The sequence below is a fragment of the Podarcis bocagei genome (genome assembly GCF_964188305.1).
Source record: "Podarcis bocagei genome assembly, chromosome: 6".
Classification (NCBI taxonomy): domain Eukaryota; kingdom Metazoa; phylum Chordata; class Lepidosauria; order Squamata; family Lacertidae; genus Podarcis; species Podarcis bocagei.
The window spans coordinates 28,282,142-28,298,839 of record NC_138130.1 but is presented as its reverse complement, the minus strand read 5'-3'; the positions used below and the strand labels follow the sequence as shown (position 1 = coordinate 28,298,839).

The 16,698-nt window shown below is 42.9% G+C and overlaps 1 long non-coding RNA gene across 2 annotated transcripts in view; it reads right to left on the bottom strand.

Moving 5' to 3' along the window:
• The window catches only part of LOC308589448, a 46,341-nt gene extending 29,806 nt beyond the window's left edge, over positions 1–16,535 (bottom strand). The window contains exon 1 of one of the 2 annotated variants that reach the window (XR_014009256.1): positions 15,597–16,535. This is a non-coding gene — a long non-coding RNA (uncharacterized lncRNA). Of the gene's footprint in view, positions 1–1,483; positions 1,535–15,596 lie in introns of those variants that run through there. The other variant, XR_014009257.1, reaches the window with a different exon arrangement.
• Positions 16,536–16,698: the final 163 nt, after the last annotated feature.

Here is a 16,698-nt window from a genome sequence, read left to right as displayed (position 1 = left end):
CACCATCAATGCTCCATTTAGCATCCATAGGGTAACTCAGGAAGGTGTTTACACCGGGAACATTCTCCTTGGTGCGATTTGCGGGAGCAGCCTCTGTGAAGGGATACTGTCAACTTCATAGGATTCACTACACGACACCAGCCATTTCACATGTCTGGACCTAGGGGGTTTATTCTAGGAAATGTCTTGGGAAGGTTATGCATTGGAGAGAGAAACTAGGTCACACAGCAGTATAAAAAGTAAGAGGCTCTATGGTGTAGAGGCTACACACAGACACTGCAACAAGAAAACTGAAGCTGGATGCAGTTAGTTTGCAGAGCTTTGCTTCCAGGGATTGAAGAGCCTTGAAGTCTTTTTATTTTTTCTCGGCACATTCCAGTTTGTTTTCAAAAAGTACACTATGCCTATTTCTAAACTTTCCTGGAAAAAAGATCCGGCATTTGTGGTTTTTTCACAGTTCCATGAGCCCTTCCTGACCTCAGCGGCTCTTTACAACATGGCAAAACTGGCAGAGGTAATGCTGGGTTACTCTGTGCCAAGTCAAATATATGATCTACTAACGTCGTTAGTACCTTACAACTGATACCTCTCCTCCCATCATGCATAGGCTGGGAATTGAACCGGGGTCCTTGTGCATGCAAAGCAGGTGCTCTGCCACTGAGCCACAGCCCTGATTTCCCCTGAAATCATTTTGAGATGCTTTGGAAAGCCAGTGCATGATAACAGTTTGAGGGGAAACCCCCATTCCTCGCATTGCAGACATCCATCTAGATCCTTAAATTATTTTCAGAATATTTACAGTTCGATTTGCAGCTCCTGCCTGGGGGAGAACAAACCATCAAAAGTGTGAGGAAGGTGATTTGAACACATACACCAGTACATTCCATGGTCTTTATTCCATGGTGTGTTTTCAAGACCTACCTTATTCTCGTGAAAGCAATATGTTTTAACTGTGTGGGGTTTTTTTTAGTTCTGAATGTTAAATTGTGGTATCCCACCCTGACGCCAGCTGGTGAAGGGCAGGCTATTAAATTAATAAATAATTCCCAGGGCAGAAAATGTGTGTTCATGACACTTTCCGTATTGGCCTGAATATAAGCCTCACCTTTTGCTTTTTCCAAATTCCGACCGTGAAAAGTTAAAAGTGCGGCTTAAATTCACGACCATACAAATATTGGCTTTTATGGTATTGCTTCTGAAACAGACACGGAGTAAAACGGAACACGTGTGGGTGCCTGCGGAATTTTAAGGGAGCGGCTTATATTCGGGTATTGCCTTTTTGTCTTTTTTCCCCTTTGAATTTTAAAGGTGTGGCTTATATTCGGGTGCGGCTTATATTCAGGTGCGGCTTATATTCGGGCCAATACGCTACAAGGTCTTATCACCCTTGCCTCCTGCTCACTGTGTACCCAATCTTGAGCCTCTTCCAGCTCCTTCCCCCTTGCCTTAGGGCCTTCACTCTCACCCTTTGACCTAGACTAACCTCTCTCAGCCTGTCTCTGTTTGCCTACCCAGTTCTCCTGCAGACTGACATTTCCTGTGCATTCCTCAGCTTCCTTTCCTGTGCATCATCATCACCAGTGTCTCCTCTAGGTACTCCTTTCATTCAGAGGAGCCTCGTCTTTGTGACGGCCATTCCTGGGGCCGACGGTGATAAGAGCGACCCTTTATCGACTCCCGGGCTCCATAAAAACTGCAGGCAGAAAGCTGGTTTTTATAAGATTATTTTTCTTTTTTTATTTCCTCCGATAATTGTCTGGGATCTACGTTAATGGAAATGTAAATCGACTGCCACTGTGCTAAATGACAATCAGGTTTTGTTTGACAGAGCTGAAAAGTATCTTATTGAGAACGTTGGCACCAAACAATCTAAATGCAAATTTAGGTGGGGTTGGGAGGAGGGTATTTTAACTTTTGATGAGGTTATTTGATAATGTGGGAAGGTGGAATTGGCTTCCAGTTCATAAAAATCATCAATGTGCATAGCAGTTCAATGACAGAGGTCAGCCTTTCTGTATTATTTTAAACGAACTGGACTAAATTATTCTGCTTTCATTTTCTATTACACATCATTTAAGAAGCAAAACAAGCGTTGAGGAATTTTACCCATATTCCAGCAATATGTAAACTTGAAAGGTAATCCCGAGAAATTACAATGTACCCACCTCTTTAATCCTGTTATTTCTAAATCCTGGTCTGTCGTATCTGCTTTCTGTACACAAGGAGCACAGAGAAATCCTGTGCTTATGACATACTCGGCTTCTCAGATTAGCAGGTGCGTATTTTCACAGACACGGTCAAATCAATTTGCAGAAACACATTTTGACTTGCCTCTTCCTATAGTGATAACAGGGTCACTTGCAGCTACCAGCTTAGTATCAGTCCTAAGGTAGGATTTCATCCCATCACACATAGAATAATAACAGAGTTGTTTTCTACACACACACACACACACCCGTTAACTTCATCTTTAAGGTTTCATAGGACTATCTGTTGCTTTTGCTGAAAAAGACTAACAGGGCTACCCCTCTGTTAATACATTAACTATGGAGGGAGAGTAATTCATTTGTAAACATTTGTTGATGGCATAGATACACCCATTATGAGCTATGATACATGGGGGGGGGGAGTATATCTCCACAACAAAACAGAATAGAGACGTGTGGCAGAAGGGAAAATACCTGATGAGAACGAATGTCAGAATGGATTTAGGCACATGTGTGCATCCCTAGTATACAAGCAAATAACTTTGCCAAGCTTTCTTCTAAATGCAAATGGCAGGTACAGTGGAGTCTTCTTCATCAGGACCACAGCAAGAAGGCTCTGTTTATATTCCTAATCCCTACCTGCTGTGATCCCAAACTCTAGCATCACCCTCCTCCACTGCTGTAATCTTTTTTAAAAAGCACCAAAATACTGGAATTTGGCCCTAAGTAAAGCATGCCATGTACACTCACACTACAAAGAGCTCATAAGCCACCTATTCTCAGCAGCCAAGAGCACCCTAGCTAGATGCTGGAGGGATCTGTCAGCAGTGAACATGGACCACTAGTACCAAACTATATGGGAAACAGCCTTACTAGACATAGCTGTCAACATTCAGATCTGAAAATAAGGGATCAGCAGCCTCAAAATTATGGGACCAGCAGCCTCACCTGTCCCAGGGACAGTCTACGAGATATCTAACAATCCGGGATAGCAGCAGGAAGCAGCAGGAAACGGCGCTGGAATAAGGGAATTTCCCGCAAAAAAAGGGAAGGTTGACAGCTATGCTTACTAGAAAAGCTAACCAACAAACTGAAACTGGCACAGGAACAAATAAAAGAGGACGCCTTCACCCTGGTGTGGCTCCCCTTTATTACACACACAGCCCAACAAGACAACAGGAACCCACCAACAGCATAGAAATCAATATGGCTAACATGACCCAACAACCTCTCCCCCCTCTCTCACACGCAAAGAAAACTCACTGCAGTCAACTGAAGGCAACCAGCCAGGCCCCTGGGCCTCCCAATCTCTCTCACTGCCAATGAAAACTAATAAATGAATAGAAAGAGAACCTACCCACGTGACGCTGACGCAAAAACCTTGCACATACACTTTGTAAGAGAATCAAAGTTAAATACCCGTCCAACTCTCTTTCCCCCTAACCTTATGCTGACAACATTAATGTCTCACACTGAATATACCGTATTTTTCGCCCTATAGGACACACTTTTTCCCCTCCAAAAATGAATGAGACATCTGTGTGCGTCCTATGGGGCGAATACAGGCTTTCGCTGAAGCTTGGAGAGTGAGAGGGGTCGGTGCGCACCGACCCCTCTCGCTCTCCAGGCTTCAGGAAGCTATCAGCCATCCTGAGGAGCCCGCGGGAGTTCCTGCTGGGCTCCCCATGCTGCGTATAGCAGTCTTCTGCCCGGCGCGCAGGGCGCCCTGAAGCAGAGGAGTTCCTGCAGGGCTCCCTAGGCTGCGGATAGCAGCCTGCTGCACGGAGCGCGGGGCGTGCTGAAGCAGAGCGCCCCGCGCGCCGGGCAGACATCGGCCAGCCCCACAAGCTCGGGGGACAGCGGGGAGGTGCAGCGCCGCCATCCCGCTGTTCCCCGACCTGGTTTTGGGGGGGAAATAAAGGGGGGAAATTTCCTTTATTTCCCCCCCAAAAAACTAGGTGCGTCCCATGGGGCGGAGCGTCCTATGGGACAAAAAATGCGGTAACTGATATGTAGAAAGGACTTTATAATCTGAAAACAAAGGCGATGTATGTACTTTTGTAACCCACGAAAATCTCGATAAAAACAATTTTTAAAAAGTAAAGCGTGCCATCAGAAGCCTAGGATGGAGGACTCACCAAGTCTTTAGATAAAATGCTCAACGCTTTCTGTCTATCCCTCTTTTCTTTCGGAGTCTTTTAACCATTGGTCACCTGTGTGTTTCCTTTATGTTTGGTTTGTCCTACCTATAATCCTTCAGTGGCCTCTGCTGCTGTTTGAGCATTTCCTATTCGCACATCCTTCATGATCCCAAGGCAAGTGGTTGTTCTTCAAAGGCTCATCAAGACTTACTCTTTCCCCCAGGAAAGACCTGATCTTCACCACTGAATCGGAGCAAACATCAATCAGATTTTATCCAGACTGACGCTTGCTCCAATTTAGCGCTGAAGAGCAGGTTTTACCTGGGGAAAGTGGCAAGGAAAGGGCAAAACTACCCAGACCCATGCCTGGGACAAGTGGAAAACTGCTTGGACCCATGCTTTCTATGCATGAGACAAGCACAAGTCTGAATAAGCCCCAAATCAGGTGATTTTTTTAAAAAAGCTGAATTAGCAAGGAGACAGCTCTGCACCTCTATGTAAACCTACAACCAAAATGTTGCTGCGGTGCAAAAGAGAGGGTGTTCCTCTCTCTGGAAGTTAAGGACAGGTGCGTGTCATGAGTTGCTTGGCTTCATTACTGAACCATGAACCCAGACAGACAACGCAATTTGAAATCCCAGTCAGCACAGACACTTGTTTTGCCCTGAGCGAACCCATAAGAAATCTCCAAGGAAACAATTTCATCCTTCCTCTCACCCCAGTCACCTTTACAGCGTGGTGCAGAGATTGTAAATAACAAACACGGACATTTCTAAAAATTATAGTGGCTACAAACTGTCCCTACTTTTTTTTTACTTTTTTTTTTTGTTCAGTGGGAATGAGTAAGTGAATGCTCAAGGTGTCATGAAATGGCAGGTAGCCAGAGAAAACGACCCACCCTTTCCAAATTAACAGGTTTACCATACCCATTGAGTCAATCCCCCATCTCCTACTACCCTTCTGAGAAAAACCCCACCCCACCCTCCCACTATATATAAGGTCTGGTGACTTCTGTTTCAGTGTATCTGAAAGCTTATACCCAGAACAAACTTAGTTGGTCTCTAAAGTGCTACTGGACAATTTTTATTTTTATTTTTACTTATTTCCAAATTAACATTGGTGCGGGGTTGTCTGTCTCTATTACAAATACTGACTCCTGGGCTATCACTGGGCTATTAATACTGCCTTTATAGGGAAAGCCCTATAGTATTTATTACAGTCTTTTTTTCAAGGCAGAAGCAAGAACGTTTAAAAATAACCATGTAAATAAATGTGCCACTCTCCAACATATAATATGGAACAGCGCTTCTGCTAAGGTGAGCTCGCCAACCCGTTGTTCTTTTGAGTTTACAGTTAACATGAAAAGCTCCTTTTTCTTTATGTAACAGCTTACTTATAATCAGTGTTAACTGGCAAAGGAATTCGAAACCTTTTTTGCACTGGGCGAGCATGGAAGGCGATTGGATTGGGCAAAGATGTCCCTGCCAATCTTTGCCTTCAGAGAGAGAGGCCATACGAGATTGTAGCCAGATTGTGGCGCACATGATCAATATCTGCAGAGTAAGCAATCTGGGCATTTTCCTCCACGCAGAAACACATTATCTAGTACAGGATGTTGAGTCGCAACATATAGTTGGCTCTTTTGCACAAAATAACAGAAGGATCTAGTTGTCCATTCACAGACCTTCCAGGCAACATGCATTCCTCTGGGGGCTGGGTGTAAATTGAGGGGATGTATATGTCATAATTGGCATCCTGTCATGGATTTCCTTCCATTATGATGTACTCAGGCACAACCGTGGTGTTTGCAAACCATTGCTACAGCAAAGCCTACAATATCTCAGCAAAGGTCATCCCCCTCCCCTGCCCCACTCCCCAATTGTTCATTAGTCATAAAGTGCCATCACTAAATGGATACAAAGTGATTTATTTTGCCATTAGTCTTATCTGGCTTTCTAAAGCAGAGGCTTTAATGAATATGCAAAAACCACACATATTTTATAATTTCCTCCATTTGATAAATGAACCCCTCAAGACAGCTGCCTTTAGAAAATTATGCATATTTTGGCTTATTTCGCCTGTTTAAAACCCACCATTAGTATTTTTTCCCCTTTTCCTGACAACTCTGGTAACGACTGCATGCAATTCGGTCTTAAGTCAAAATCCAAGATTCTACTCTCCCCCAAAAGTGCTTTGCGGGAAAGGGAGGAATAATGCAACGTTTGTTCCTGTATCAATAAAAGGCACACTACATTTTCCAAGGTAACAGCAAAGATAATAGAGGGTGTAATAAAAAGCTGCCATGCGGCTCCCAGCTACCCAGGGAGCCATCGGTTTCAATTAAGAATGCAGACTGTGGCATACACTGAAGGGAACCAAAACTCAGTTTAGTGTCATTATGGTCCTGTCCAGATGAGCCTTTCCTTTCCATTTTCACATCAAGAGAACTTCTTGTCATCGTAAAAAGATCAAGCTTTATGTGTTGTGCCTCAAATCCACCTCTCCCTGAACAGAGCAGGGAACCTCATTTCTGCTTTTCATAGTGTTCTGTAACGTTAGCACAAACAAAAACAAAAAAAGGTGTTCGGGATTAGCTTGAAATATGCAGCAGGGGCAGAAAAACTATCTGTCTATATTACATTGTTGTAGTGTTGTGGCCAGTGTGCAGGTCATCCTGACAGCAGACATGGTCCAAAAGGAATCCAAAAGTGCAGGGATCTGTGATGATCCAAATAAGACACAAACACACGCACCCACTCCGAAGAGCAGGCACAGTACACAGCAAAATAACTGAATGGTATTTGCCGTATTTTCCGCTCTATAAGACGCACCAGACCACAAGACGCACCTAGTTTTTGGAGGAGGAAAACAAGGAAAAAAATATGCTGAATCTCAGAAGCCAAAACAGCAAGAGGGATCGCTGCACAGTAAAAGCAGCAATCCCTTTTGCTGTTCTGGCTTCTGGGATAGCTGCGCAGCCTGCATTCGCTCCATAAGATGCACACACATTTCCCCTTACTTTTTAGGAGGGAAAAAGTGAGTCTTATGGAGCAAAAAATACAGTATTTTTGGATCGCACAAGGTGGGATTCAACTGAGTTTTTACTCAGAGTAGACTCATTGAAATAAATGGATCTAACTTATGCTCATGAAGTGCAGCGGGTCCACTTTGAGTAAGTCTTAGCTGAACGCTACACATAATTGTTTTAAAAAATGTAAGTTCAGAATTCTGACAATGTTATGTTTCTGTAAGGAAGGGGGTGGGGGAGACCCAAATTCCTTTAACTCTTAGAAACTTGGAACTGTATCAATGCTCAATCTCTTTCTGCAAATTAAAATAAAATCAGGCTCTTTAGGCAAAACTATAGAAGCACAATTTGATGCATCTATATACCATATATATTGTTTTTAGGAAGATATAGACGGTTTTAGCTGAATGCCACTCAAAGACCCAAATAGTAAAACACACTGAGTTTGAAGAAAACAGCCTCAGCCAGTTATAATGCAAATTTAGCTTTTAAATAGAAGTGCAAACCATCTTGCAAAGAAGTGCTATCATTTAAACAGCTGGCGTGATAGCTCAGCTGGTAGAGCATGAGACTTTTAAATCCGGGATCATGGGTTCAAGTCCCACATGGGGCAAAAGATTCCCGAGTTGCAGCGGGTTGGACTAGATGACCCTTGTGGTCCCTTCCAACTCTACAATTCTATGATTTGACGGAGGAGGAACTCCATCAAAGACAACGAAACCCTGCACGATCATTTTCCTCCTTCTCTGGCCCCTTCTATCCTAATCTGCCTCAGAACAGACTTGAAGGCCTCATTATCACCTCATTTACTTGGCAAAAAGAACAAGGAGGGCCCATCAATTACCCCAGCAGTCTTGATGATGCCATCACTACTCCTCTGGAAAAAGCTCTGCTCCTTGGTGCTGTTCTTCCACTCCCGCATTGTATGGTGTGTAGACAGATAGCTTTTCCCACATATGAACGTTCTCCACGCCCGTTACCAGCCTTGTTAAACACAACCAATCCTGTGTTTTCCTTCCTTCATATAGTCCTTCCTGCATGTCAAGCAGCTGCACACAGTGGATTTTGCAAACAGAAGGAGGGCATCCTGCCAGTGCTACCTTTCACTTAATAAAATTATGGCAAATCCAATATGTTACTCTGAACATTCTCTCTCTATCTCTCTCTCTCCCTTTAATGCCCTACTTAAACGTTCATCACAGCCTAATAAACATAATTCAATTTTCCCATTTATTTTTAGAACGTACTCTAGGAATTCTATCTTGATATTCTTACAAGGAGGGCAAGTTTAGACATCACACACCTAGGCTGTTGTTCACGAAAGTCTCTTGATTCCCTTCCATATCCCTGCCTTGTGCTTTTCTTGCAGCAAGGGAAATACGGGTGAGGTTCCTAGCCCTCCAAAGGCATATACCCGCAATTTGGTTTTTAAAATATTTAGCCCCAATGGAAGGGCCTTAGCTTAGTGGTGGAGCATCTGCTTTATATGCCAAATGTTCCAGGTTCAATCCTCAGCATTTGCAGGTAGGGTTGGGAAAGATCTCAGCTGCTACCAATCAGCGTAGACAATAGTGAGCTTGATGGGCCAACGGTCTGATTCAGTGTAAGCAGGGCGGGCCAATACATTTTGGTACCCGAGGCAAGCCACAAAAATGGTGCCCACCCCCCAGGGAAGAAGGGGGGAATCAAGAGGCAGTATAAGATCAACATTGAGAACAGAGGGAATCAAATCAACCCTACCCATTGGTTGAACTAGTAAGCAAAGGCCTTCGCAGAGAGAAAGGGCCTGCTCTAAATTGTGGGGTGTGAAACATAAGTAGCAGTCAAGTACAACATTCTTTGTTTGCCTAGAGTGGACATACAAAGGGGATGTTTGTTCCAGCCAGTCGAAAACTTACTGTTTGCTCCTGGGCTGGAGCATCTTTCCTTTTGCATGTGACTAGAGGTGGGCGTGACCTTACCTGTTCAGGTAACACAAAAGGATAAGGCAAGCAGCCATCTCTCTCTCTTTTTGGACCTCATCGTTGCACCAGCAGCTTTTTAGCCAATGGAGGACAAAGATACTATCTCCATATGGGATAGACCCACATGTAACTAAGTCTTCCTTCAGGGATCCATCTGTGAACTGATGATGTGAGTAAACTACTTTTATGTATCTTAAGTAAGATTGTGGCGTGTTCATTCTTTTTAGAGGGATTAAAGGGGAACTTACCAGGAATGTTATTGAGAGGCTTAAACAAGCCTGAAACCAGCTACCCGTTGTGCGTTTAAAAGGGGAATGTGAAACTCTGATAAGTTATAGAACTTGCGAGCGCAAGTTAGGAAGGATATTATTAAACAATATATCCTCTCCTGCCTCCCTGAACATTCCCATATAAATCACACCAGGTGGATGTAGCGGCCCAGAAGAGCCCAGAGCATAGCTGTCAACGTTTCCCATTTTAAAAGGGAAATTCCCTTATTCTGAATAGGATTCCTCGCAAGAAAAGAGAAAAGTTGACAGCTATGGCCCAGAGGGCAACTCCTGCCACTTCCTCCCTGAGGGTACAAGGAGACCAGCAGAGCCTTCTTTTCAGAAAGAAAGCCGCTGCAGAGGCAGCATGGTGGATGCCAAGGCAGCGGCAAATCCAGTCTCCAAGGAGCACACCACAGAGGTTGGCCCCTGTGGATCCTGCCACCTGAGGCAGTCGTCTCACCTTGCCTCATGGGGAGGCCGGCCCTGAGTTTACAGCCACTTCCTATTTTCTGTGTTCTGTTATCAAGGAGAACCTGAATCACAGGGAGAGATTGCTTATTTGAATATATCCCTGCAACTGAGAATAATCACTGAGGGATAGGATTAGGCTTTCTATATTCTAAATCACTGCAGTAAAAACATGCGATCTTCTCACAGGCGACAACCAAACCGCTCCAATATTCACTTCAAATAAGCCATGGCTCTATGCCATGAGCTGCATGCTGACCTAGATGAAAGGTCTTTAGCACTGCCTACTTATTGTGTTCGCTCTGTAAGCCTCCACAACTCTCCACATTTCAGCCGGCCCGTTGCCCTTTCTTCCGTCATATCAATTTCTACTCCCTTTTCACTGGGCATGGGAGCACCGAGTCCCTTTAAAAACACAGAGTGTGGAAGTGTACGCTTAAGGCAATAGTCTGTGGCATCCAAAATATGTGCTCAGTCAGACGCCTGGAAACTGGAAGAACTATTGCTATTTCTGCCCTACACAGAGGGAGTCAACAAGTTGAGGAATGCCCAGTGGGATGGAGGCAGCTGTGAATGTTGGGTACACACACTTGGGAGGTAAAAAGTTGCTGGCTATAAATAAACATATAGATTTACCCCAGGGGTAAAAACTGCACATGTCCATCAGCCCTTCCCAAATAGAGATTTCATTGTGTTTTCTTTTTTTTTAAAAAAAGCACAACAGACCATGTACCAAGCAGAATAAAGTGGTACCTCAGGTTACATACGCTTCAGGTTACATACGCTTCAGGTTACACACTCCACTAACCCAGAAATAGTGCTTCAGGTTAAGAACTTTGCTTCAGTATAAGAACAGAAATTGGGCTCCGGCGGCACAGCAGCAGCAGGAGGCCCCATTAGCTAAAGTGGTGCTTCAGGTTAAGAACAGTTTCAGGTTAAGTACAGACCTCCGGAATGAATTAAGTACTTAACCCAAGGTACCACTGTATACTCTAGCTTGGTGGGCAGGGAGGAAATAAGTAGTCCATTTGGAGAAAATAAGTCTCCAAAAGCTGCAGATTATTTCTTTCAAAATGACAAAGAGCCTGGGATAATTCAATGCCTTGGAGCAGCCTTTGCTAACTTGGTAGACTTTAGATAATTTGAACTACAACTCCCATCTGTCCTAGTCAGCCCAACACATCTGGAGGGCAGCAAAAGCTGCCTTAAAACAACTTGTTCCTTTTTCAAGGAGACAACCTGGAACTGATATGAAAGGAAAAGCAGGAGCAACTTCAGAATGGTCCAAGGCGCCAGAACCTTAACTTCCTCCACCACTTGGCATTCTGAATCCATCCTTCCTTTGCATCGCTGGATACAGCATCCATCTTTCAGAGTTGTTTTATTACTGCCTTGCTCAGTTGGGAGGTGAAACAAAAAACTCAATTAGATCAGCCATTGAACTGGGACATACTGTGTGAGTAATGGCCTGCATCGGCAGCATGCGCGGCCGAGATGCTCACAAAACAGCCCAGCTTGCCACTTCAGCTGGCCTGTGGCCCATCTATTAGCACCCATTCATCATTTCAGAGGGGTTGGGAGAAGGGAAATATGACGCTGGAAGAAAATAAAAACCTGAATGGCAAAAATGGTCAGGAGAATGGAACAGGAGTCCTGAGAAAAAAGGAAGGTGGGCATGTTAAGACTCTGAAGGAACTGGGTTTGTTTAATCTGGAGAACAGGAAGGTGGGGCATGTTAAGTCTCTTAAAACACCTGAAGGGATGTTGCAAAGAGGAGGGCAAAGACCAGAGGGCAGAACAAAATCTAATGGGCATAAACTATAGGTTCTCTCCATTTTGGTTCTCTCCATTTATAATTCTTCAAATCTCAAATTCACTTCTACAAATTTTGCAAGTAAGAAAAATATCTCATGAAAATCCAGAAGCATTTATACAGCATATTCCTTCAGATAGATACATTCTATATGCATTGTTATATGTTGAAGGTTTTATTATGTTTTTATATGTGTTCAAAGTCACCCAGAGTGGCTGGGACAATCCAGTCAGATGGGCGGGGTACAAATATTATTATTATTATTATTATTATTATTATTATTATTATTATTATTATTAAGTTTCCAGACTCACATGCCTCTCCACTTCAACACAGAGATCCTACACAGTAAGTATTTGTTCAGAGGGAGATTTTTTTGTCAGCACAGATTCGCCTGTTAAAACGTTATTGACCCCTTTAAAAGGGGGGAGGCTTGATTTTCTATAAATTTAATTGCCAATCTTCATTTCATTTCAATTTGTAAAATGACCTTTCTATATTACTATACACAAAGCAGTTTACAGCAACAAAATATACAACAAACAACACACACCTTATAATAATATGATCCAATACAGAAAGTCCTAATAAAACATAACTTAAAATAGAATGGATTATATGAAATAAAGTAATATTCAATAATCTATTTGAATATAATAGAACAAGCAATCTTCCCTTCTACACTCTTAGTCTCAAGTTTTCCCCCCTTTGCTGAACATTTCTTTTGACAGATTATCAGGCAGTAAGAATTTTATTGACAGATTATAAATAAATTGGATGAGACCTCGGCAGGTTAAACTTGAGGCAATCTCCCTTTGAGGACGATCTCCATAACTTAATTTATCTTGTCACATTGCCAAAATAACTTGACCCAGGAGAAGGTTAAAAAAATTGTTTTGATTTTTATCTAGTTCGCTTGATGAGGAGCAAGCTACATGGAAAATGTTGCCTAGCAACCCAGTATCTATTCCAAAATGGAGCAGAAAAGAAATTGCTTGCTGGGACCCTCCATTACCTCATCATGAGGCATACAGAACGGCTCCCGACTGAAATGCCTGAGATTTGGAGCTTCCAGTTTATACTGTCAGATGTGAGAATCGGATGGCTGATTTGAGCTGACCTTCCTTGCTTTCATTTGCGTCACTTTTCATCACAGCAGGCCCTCAACAGGAGGGCCAGTTCAAAACATTTTGCTACCTGAGGCAAATCACCGGCTGATGCCCTCCTCCCGTTCTACGTGAAAAATTCAGAACTGGCAACAGGACAGCATCTTCCACCAAACCTGAGGGCACAGCTCTGTCCCCCAACGCTGCCTTCAACCATCTCTTCCCCTGGAATCTGGCACTTAAGGATGTGGGATATTTACAATGCAGTCAAACCAACAGTGGCACGGGATAGGAGCTGAAGCTCACAGTTTTCCTGTATGTTTGCTAGAAAGAACCCTCTGAAAGATTCTCCCACTGTTCCCTGTCCAGGCGAGGGTGTAGCAATATATATTCTGCAACAGAAACTCTTAGTAAATGTTATTGCTACTTTCTACAAGACTATGTGTTTGATTATTGTTTAAAGGGGGAAATACCGGGAGAATCCAGTCTGCCTTAAAGCATCCTGGATGACTTAAACCAAAAGGCTAAAACTAGCCTATCTTTTAAGCTGCAAAGGGATGCACTCTGTTGAACTCACAAATGTAAGGAAAGGATAATATCTAATAAATGTATTCTCTCTCCTAGCATCTATTCACATACCTACAAAAGATTTGTCTCACTCTGTCCAGTGATTGGGCAGACCTGCCCAACAGCAGAGAAGGTCATGAGGAAAGAGGGGTTAGTGTTTTCAGCAATGGATTTAGTGTTCTGAGCAGCTAAACACCATTATTTTAGGTTACAGTCAGTGAAGCCACCTTTTAATAGCACCACACTGACTTTATGCCCACCTCCTGAGCACAGTTCAACGTTTTGGTTTGGGCTTTTAATGCTCCTCATGGCTTAGGACCAGCGTATCTCAAGGGATCCTTATTCTCACAGGAACCTACCAGATGCTGAGATCTTCCTGAGGGGCCCACCTGGCATCAGCTTGGGAAGAGGCTGCATTTACCAAAGAAGGAAGCCACAGTCCCTTTTTGTGGGGGGGGGGGTGTCAGGGTGCTTATTGTTGGAAACCCTGGAAGCCAAGACCCAAGTCTGAGGCAAGTATTCTCTGGCGAGAGAACCGCAGCAAAACATGGAGCAGATAAAAGCGTGGAACTAAAGACTGCAAACCTTTTAAAATGTGGCTTTTTCACTGAACTCCAAAGTATCCCATTTCCCTAGCACACAGGTAGGTGGTACGTTTGGTAAGTTATACGTAAAATGGGTTACTTACAAACCTCGTTAAAGGTTAGATTTATATGTTTTTCCATACAGCCGTCCAAAACAAGACACAGGCAATGAAACGTTGCTTGGTTACAAAATGGTAACACCCTAGCTTCAGAATCCTTTCTTGTCTGAAAAATAAGCTGGCTAATGCCATGCGGCTGAGCAACCAGCTCAGGCTTCCTCACACTGACTTCACATGTAGGCTGAGTCCAACCAAAGAAGAAGAAGAAGAGTTTGCATTTGATATCCTGAGTCTACAGCTCTTAACCACTACACCACACTGGCTCTCCAGTGTGGGGAAGTGACATAGGCTGAGCCTGGCTGGACAGCTTACTCTATGGTATTAACCTATTCATGCATTAAGGAGACTTAAGCATGTTTATGTGAGGCTAATTGTTCCACAATTCCCTCACACTAGTGTGTTTAGTGTGAATACGCAATATGACCTTCCGAACTGCCACATCTAAGCTCTGCAACTGCCTTCTCAGGCAGGCCCATCAAGGCTCTTTACAAGTGACCTCCTGCTGAATGGCCAAAATCATCTGGCTCCAGCACGCTTTTGCCCTGCCAGCCTGACTGATCATCCATATCATGAGACGAGAGAACAATCATTTATTCATAGGTGTTTTGGATTTAAGCACTGAATCAATCCATAAATACATCTCGAAGCCTAGAGGAAGCTACTGGTTTTAGCATTTAAATGTATGAATAATACACAAAGGGTTAGGATGTAGATTACATAAAACTGTTAATTAAAATGAAGAAAAAGAGGGCATTTCATTGCTCGTTTGCAAGGATTGCGCAATAGGAAGCGATGAAACAGTGGCTGTTGAGCAGCATCTGCTGGTGAATGGTATGCATAGTTAGTTTAACAACGTGAGTTTTGACATCAGAAGCCTACCAAAAGAAATTAGAGCAAATCCCCTATCCACTTTGAATTTTTGTATTACTAGATATGGAACATGGAAATGCTAGATTAACTGAGATTGGTGTACTGAAGGCATTAATGTGTCTCACTAATGTTTACAGGGCAAAGCAATGAAATGTTACAGAACAAACAGGATGTGCCCAGGAACAATGCAGTTGGGAGTGACCACTAACAAAAAACAACTGGCCAGAAAATATAGTTAATTCCCGCTTTGTTAATATACCAGCTGCCTAACTTCTCTTTATTTCTATTTTCCACTACTGTATTAAGGAACTTATGAGTTTTGCCTAAAGGTGGATCTGGTTAGCACCTGAATGTTTATTTTCAAATACAGGGCATCAACCATTATATGTTGTTTCTTCCTAGAAGGCTTGGGTGCAATCTGCCTACCACATAACATTGTTATCTGAATATCTCTTACCTTCTTGCTGTTTCCATCTTAGGTCTCCTAAATGATGAAGATTCTGTGGCTTCAACTCAGCAAACTTTCTTCCTCTCCTCCCTTGCTTGCTCTGTTCACCATTTACCCAGATGAAGAGCCCTGGAGAACTCAAAAGCTTGCACTTAACACAGGTGCAGACCTCAAAGATCAGGACCTAATTAACCACTTAATTGATGACAGCTGGGTTGACTCTAGTCAAACATTGGAAAGGTTTGTGTTTATTGGTATCACAAGGTGTGGTATATAGCATTCATGGAGAAACTGACTCAGAAACTGAGAGTTTTCCTTGCCTTTTCAAAAACAGATATTTAATTCAACATAGTAGTCCTATATTGCTTACGTTAACAGTGAAAATAACAGAACCTACCTTAACACTATGAGCATATTTGGAATGCTTAATTCTGTCAATATTATCATCTTTTACTTTCCCTTTACAGGATCTGCTTCGTTGTACTTTCATATATTTGGTTGCTTGCAGGATTCTTTCTTTATCTTGCCTCCCATCTCCTCCCCCCACCCCCACCCCCGCTTTACATTATGGGCTTGGTATGGTGTCTAATTCATCACGTTTACTTCGCTTGTCTTACGTATATGGATTGCTGGTTAGGCAGGTTTAGGATGGGGGTTGTGTTTTCTCAACCATTAATAAGGTTCCCTTTTTCCACTTACAAATTACAGTTGTATTTGATTTGCAATTATACACACACACACACACACACACACACACATATATATTTAACAATGAATATATACAAAAAAGGAGACTTGCACACTATTTTGTGATATTTTGGTTGTCCTACCAAGGGTATTGCCCTGATAAGAATTTTGATTTTTTAAAAAAATGTCTTTGCTTTTTATATAACAAAGCTTATAGGCCAGCTCCCTTCCCGCCAGCCTAATGCTGGACTTTCATCTACAAATATTGTGATCTCTTTTTTTAAAAAAATCACTACAATAAAACGTCTTAAAAGTATAACCATGAAAAGGCAGTTGACTTGAAACTGACAGCTCTGCGCTCTCTTTTCTTCTTCTTCAAATATTTCTGAAATTGGGAAGAGTAAGGCCTGACCAGGGAATTTTC